Here is a 6,000-nt window from a genome sequence, read left to right as displayed (position 1 = left end):
GAAGGAAGGAAGGAAGGAAGGAAGGAAGGAAGGAAGGAAGGAAGGAATTGAAAATGACCACTCACTAGTTACTGCTCAGATTAGATCCATGGAGAATATTCTCATAATTTGTAAACTTCATGTAGTTTTATGATAAGATATAGACACCCCTCTCAATCAAAACAAACTTGAAATGTGCAAAAAAGTAGAAGTATGCACAAATGGTAATAAATGTACTGTCTGTGTTAATTTAGTACTAGCCAGGGAATCTAGGCTATTTTATATGAAATAAGGATTTTTGTTTTTTTGCCTTTAGTACAAGGAATACTTTAAAGGCATCAACAATTTCAGAGGGGAGACTAGGATAGGGGATAACATTTGAAATGCAAATAAAGAAAATGTCTAATAAAAAGAAAAAAATGAAAAAAAAAAAGGTATCCACAAAGTCTTCATTCTGTGCCTTTGGGTGTTATATTAATTACCACTACTGCAGTCACAGTATAATTAAGATCTTGTTAGACTTTCTATTCTAAACCAAGATAAGCAGCACTGAATATCTTGACTTTCAGAATTTTGATACTGAAATTTTATATTCAATGTGCCAGACATGTCTGAGTCCTGGCTGCTATCTTCGTGGGCAAACAGGGAAGGGATTGAGTTTTCTTTTGATTCATAAGACTCTCTTATTAAGTTCCTTTCTGTTTGTTACAAAGTAGTGAAATGACAAACAGCTGGAGATATGGGTCTGTTTATTATGGATCTACAAGATATAGACAACCAAAATGCCATCATATTTCTTTTTGTGTGTGATCTTTGTTTTTGCCTTTTATAAAGAATAGATTTTTTTATCACATGTCTTGATTCCAGTTTCCCCTCTTCACTCCTCCATGTTCCTTCCTACCTCCACTTCCTCTGATCCATGCACTTCCTCTCAGGAAATAATCAGACTTCTAGGGGCTAATACATTTTAATATAGTATAATGATATAATATAGATAGAACAAAACTAATATAAAACAATATGAAACAGACAAGCAAACAGGAAGAACATGGAAAAAATATCAAGGAAAGGCACAAGACTGCTGATCCTGCTGAGAGTTGTTTTTCTTGGTGACTTCCATCCCCTTTATCTCCTCCAATCTTTTCATCTCCTCTTCCACATTGTTCTCAGTAACCAGAGTGGGGACATTTGATGGAGATAGCTCAACTAGGTCTGAGTGTCCCAAGGTTTCTTACTCTCTGCATATTGTCCAGGTTGATGGTCTCTCTGTATTTGTGCCCATCTGTGCTGTAAGAAGGAAGTTTCTCTGATGATGGCCGAGCAAGGTACTGATCTGTGAGCATAGCAGAATATCATTAGACATCATTTGGTTGCTGCTTTTTTTTTTTCTTCAGAACAGTAGTGCTTTTTTTTTTTTCTTTTCAGAACAGTATTATTTTGTCCCCGGGCTGTCTAATCTCAGGTGATTGGGCACCCAAGCAGTGTCAGATATGGGTTCCATCTCATAGAATGGGCCTTAAGTCAAATTAGATATTGGTTGGTTACTACCACTACCTTTGTGCCACATTGCACTAGCATGTACAGGCTGAACACCATTGTGAATCAAAGGCTTCCTATTTGGGTTGATGTTTACTATTCTCCTTTGACAGCATGCAAGTACCTTCCTGTTCCAAGACCCCTTATTAGGGTAAAGGCTTCTATGTTGGCATCAGTTTGATTTCTGCATGTTCAGTGAGTTGTGTAGGTATTGTATTCAACAATAGAGCCTTGCTGTCAGATTGTGGAGAGAAATCTATAGTCTTGACAACAGACTGGACTGTTTGGGGGTTCTAATGGAACCACTTTTGCCAACAACACAATTTGATGTAACCTAATCCCAGTACTGGAAGGTTCATTTGGTGACAAGAGATATATAATCTGCCAAGTTATTTGGTTATTTCATTTAGATTGTCCATATTACCTCTCAAATGACCCTTAATTCTAGCTGTCTCTTCCAACATATCCCACTTTATCCACCTCTTCACTTCTTCTCCCCACTTAATCCCCTATTTCAACCTCCCATCACCATATATCTATTATTATTTATTCTGTTTCAGTTTCCTATCTGTCCCTCTAGTCCCATAAATTATACCTAGCCTCTGTGTTACTAAAGATGATAGTTGGCTATCATTGTCTTAACAGCTAGTATCCACATTTAAGTGAATACATACTATATTTGTCCGTCTGTGTCTGGATTACTTTACTCAAGATGATTTTTATAGTTCAATCTACTTACCTGCAGTTTTCAAGATTTCATTTTTATAATGGCTGAGTAATATTCCATTGTATAAATATATATTTTCTTTACCGTACCTTCTATTGAGAGATTTCTAAGTTGTTTCTAATTTCTGAATATTATGAATAGAGTAGCAATGAACATTGCTGAGTAAATGTCTCTGTAGTAGGATGAAGTATTCTTTGAATAAATGCCCAAGAGTGGTATAACTGGATAATGAGAAACTTCTTCCTGAGGAACTCCCACACTGGTTTCCATAATGGCAATTTTTCACTCCCACCAGCAGTGGATGTAAGTTTTCCCCTTACTCCACATGCTCTTCAGCATGATTTGTCACTTGTCTTATTTCTCTTAGCCATTTTGATGGGCTTAAGATGACATCTCAAATAAATTTTGATTTTCATTTCCTCATGACTAAGTGTTCTTTAAGTGTTTCACAGCCATTTGAGATTTCTTTATTGAGAATTCTCTCTTTAGACCTATACCCCTTTTATAATTGAGTTATTTGTTTTTATGATATTTAATTTTTTTGTGGAGTTGATGAAAACCTTCCCCTTGTTCTAGGGCTTGTTGTTTTGTTTGAATGAGTGTCCTTTTCTATGCCTCTCATTTTATGCAGTGACATTTATTGTTAACTTTAGTCATTCTCCTAACAATGTTCTGTTTAGAAAGTATTCCCCTGTGCTTATAAGTTCTAGGGTAGCCCTCACTTTCTCTTCTATCAGGTTCAATGTATCTGGTTTTATGTTGAAAGCTTTGATCCATTTGGAGTTGAGTATTTTAAGGAGTTAAGTATGGATGGATTTGGAATCTTTTACATGCAGTTGCCCAGTTTTATCAGCAGCATTTATTGAAAGTCCTATCCTTTTTCCAGAGTTTGTTTCTGGCTGCTTTATCAATCAGGAATCAGTAACTTTGTGATATTCATTGATCATTGTGTCTATTTTTGTGCCAATACCATGCTGTTTTTATGAGGACATTCTGTAGTACAATTTGAAGGCAGAGGTGGTGATACTTCTTTCAATATGCAGTGTAGTTTTAGCTAAAAATACAATGGAAAAAAGAAAACATTTTCAAAAAATGATGCTGGTCTAACTGGCTCTGTATGTAGAAGAATGAAAATAGACCATATTTGTCACCTTGCACAAAGCTCAAGTCCAAGTGGATCAAGGACCTCAACATAAAACCAGATACACTGAATCTAATAGAAGAGAAAGTGGAAAAAAAAAAAAAAGAAGAGAAAGTGGGAAAGAGCCTTGAACTCATTGTCACGGGGGAAATTTTCCTAAACAGAACTCCAATGGTGCATGTTCTAAGATCAAGAATTGATAAATGGAACCTCGTAAAACTAGAAAGATAAATTGGCAACCATGCACCTGACTGTTGGTTACCACCTAAACTGTGGAATGAATTTTTTAGTAAAACAACTTCTAAGCATTGCTTTCACTATGTCAATGAAAATTCTGAGTTCATTTCTTTTTGCAGTGTATTCAGAGATGGAATTATAGGATCATATGGTATCATATGAGAGCATTTTTTTTTTGTATTTATTTTTCTCACATATATTACATTCTGAGCACAGTGTCCCCTCCCTAGCACCCTCCCTGTACTCCCCATCTCTCCTCTACTTGATCCATTCCTTCTCCATTTCCCTTCAAAACGGCTCAGATCTTCCAGGGATAGCAGCTAAACATGGCATATCAAGTTGCAATAAAACTAGGCACTTCCCTTATATTAAGGCCAGAAAAGGCAACCCAGAAGGAGAAAAAGGATCCCCAAAACAGGAATTAAAACTTTGTGAAGCATTTTTATCCTGCTTCCCATAAGAGCATGGCCTTTAAGATTCTCACTATATACAACTGTTTCAGTATTTCCACATCCTGAATGATATTTATTTTCAGTTACATTATAAAATGTTCTAGCAGTTCAGGCTGGAGATAAATCTCAGTGGGAAAGCACTTGTTTTATATGATCAAGGCCCTGGGTTCAATCCCCAGAAACCTCTCCAACCTCTACATAAAAAGAATAAAATTCAGTTTTAATGCTAATGGTGGAGTTGACTTACAGTTGCTTGTTTATATTGGATTCTAAAACTGACGTTTTGCCCATGTTAAAATGCTACCACACCCATAATCTTTCCATTTCTGTCTTCACCCCTTTGCTCCAATGCGTTCATCACCCAGCAGATAGTCCCTGTTCTCTGCTTTGTCCTGAGTTGAATCACTAGGAACACAGGACTAGAGGAGTAGGTCCAAACATCTTCCCCAAAAGGACTGAACATTGTCCTTTCTTTAAGTGGTAGTGATTGTTTTTTCTTTGAAATTGGCCTATATTCTGCAAATTTAGCATAAATATAAAAATAAAGAAAACCCCAATTACAGTGTCAGTGTAGATTGTCAAGCTCTGGAAAAGAACGGAATGACATATTCTTCCACCTTGCTCTAGAGGCTAAGTAAAGTACAATAAATTTTGATACACAAATCCCCTATTTCCAGGGATGGGAAAGTTGACAAAATCTATTATTCCCAATCTGGTAAAATGGCTTGGTGTGTAAAGGCAGTAAAACCTAAATACCAGAGTTTGGTGCCTGGACCCACATTGGGAAGAAGAGAACCAGTTCTATAAGGTGTCTTCCAACATGCATCACACACACACACACACACGTAACTAAAATGTAATGCTTTTAAAATCAATAATAATCATTTTGTAGGGCATGGCAGCACACATCTGTCTCCCTAGCACTTGGGAGAAGCAGCAGGATTGGGAGTTCAAGACCAGTCTCAGGCTAAACAGTAGCCTGAAGTCAGCCTGAGCTAGTTGAGACCAGTCTAATGAAACAAACAAATGTTTAGTATTTTTTAATACAATGTATTAAATTAAGCTTTTAGCAAATTACAGAAATTGAATTATATGATTGTGACAGTAAAATAAAACCCCCTGTAATGATTTGAATTCTAAATGTGGTAATAATAAAAGCTTTCTTTCATAGCAAAGTCAAAAAGATGATGTACTACAGACCAACCCTAAACTTTTACTTTGTATGAGATTCCAATGTAGGATGAATTGTGAAACATTTGTGAAATGTGCTGTTATTGAATCATTTTAATTAAAATTTTCTTCAAGAACTATGTATTTTTTATTTTTTAAACTTTGTAGAATTATTAAAAGGATATACTGTGTTCTTTCACTTTTGATGCTGCAAAAATATATATTTTATCATTTCCTACTTCATGTAAACATCCTAATTACTAGAAAAATGTACATGGAAGAAATAGAGTGTGGTGTGTGGTGTGCATTGTGTCATCATTAATCCGTTCATTTTGGTGGACAGATTCTCCTCAATTTGAAATAAACTTGACTCTGTTTCAATTATGTTATAATTAATAGAAGAGCAGATAGATCTACACTCAGCAAACTCTTCATGTTCCGGTGGTATCCTTCCGAGCTCTATGATCTTGAGTATGACCTTGAGCTAACCATGGAAGCTGAATATGTGCTTCTGTTTCCTGTGTTTAGCAGAGATAACTGACATCACCTGAGACTGGTGAAGACTCAGCAGGTCAAGACATATCGATTCCTCTTCTTCTTACAGCTTTCTTGATGCATCATCTCATTGCTTACTATTTACTCCCACTTTAAACTGGGGTTGTAAAGATCTCACATTCAAATACACATGTTTTTGGCTTTGACTATATAATTTTTTTAATCAGTGGATCTACTGTAAGCTTTGCCAATTAAATTTAAAT

At 35.9% G+C, this 6,000-nt stretch overlaps 1 protein-coding gene across 3 annotated transcripts in view; it reads left to right on the top strand.

The window, feature by feature from the left end:
• Window positions 1-6,000, top strand: part of Ano3 (anoctamin 3) — a 284,964-nt gene that overhangs the window by 186,271 nt on the left and 92,693 nt on the right. The window lies entirely within an intron of this gene.

This window comes from Mus caroli, chromosome 2 (genome assembly GCF_900094665.2).
Source record: "Mus caroli chromosome 2, CAROLI_EIJ_v1.1, whole genome shotgun sequence".
In the NCBI taxonomy this organism is placed as follows: domain Eukaryota; kingdom Metazoa; phylum Chordata; class Mammalia; order Rodentia; family Muridae; genus Mus; species Mus caroli.
This window is presented reverse-complemented; position numbering and strand designations above follow the sequence as displayed.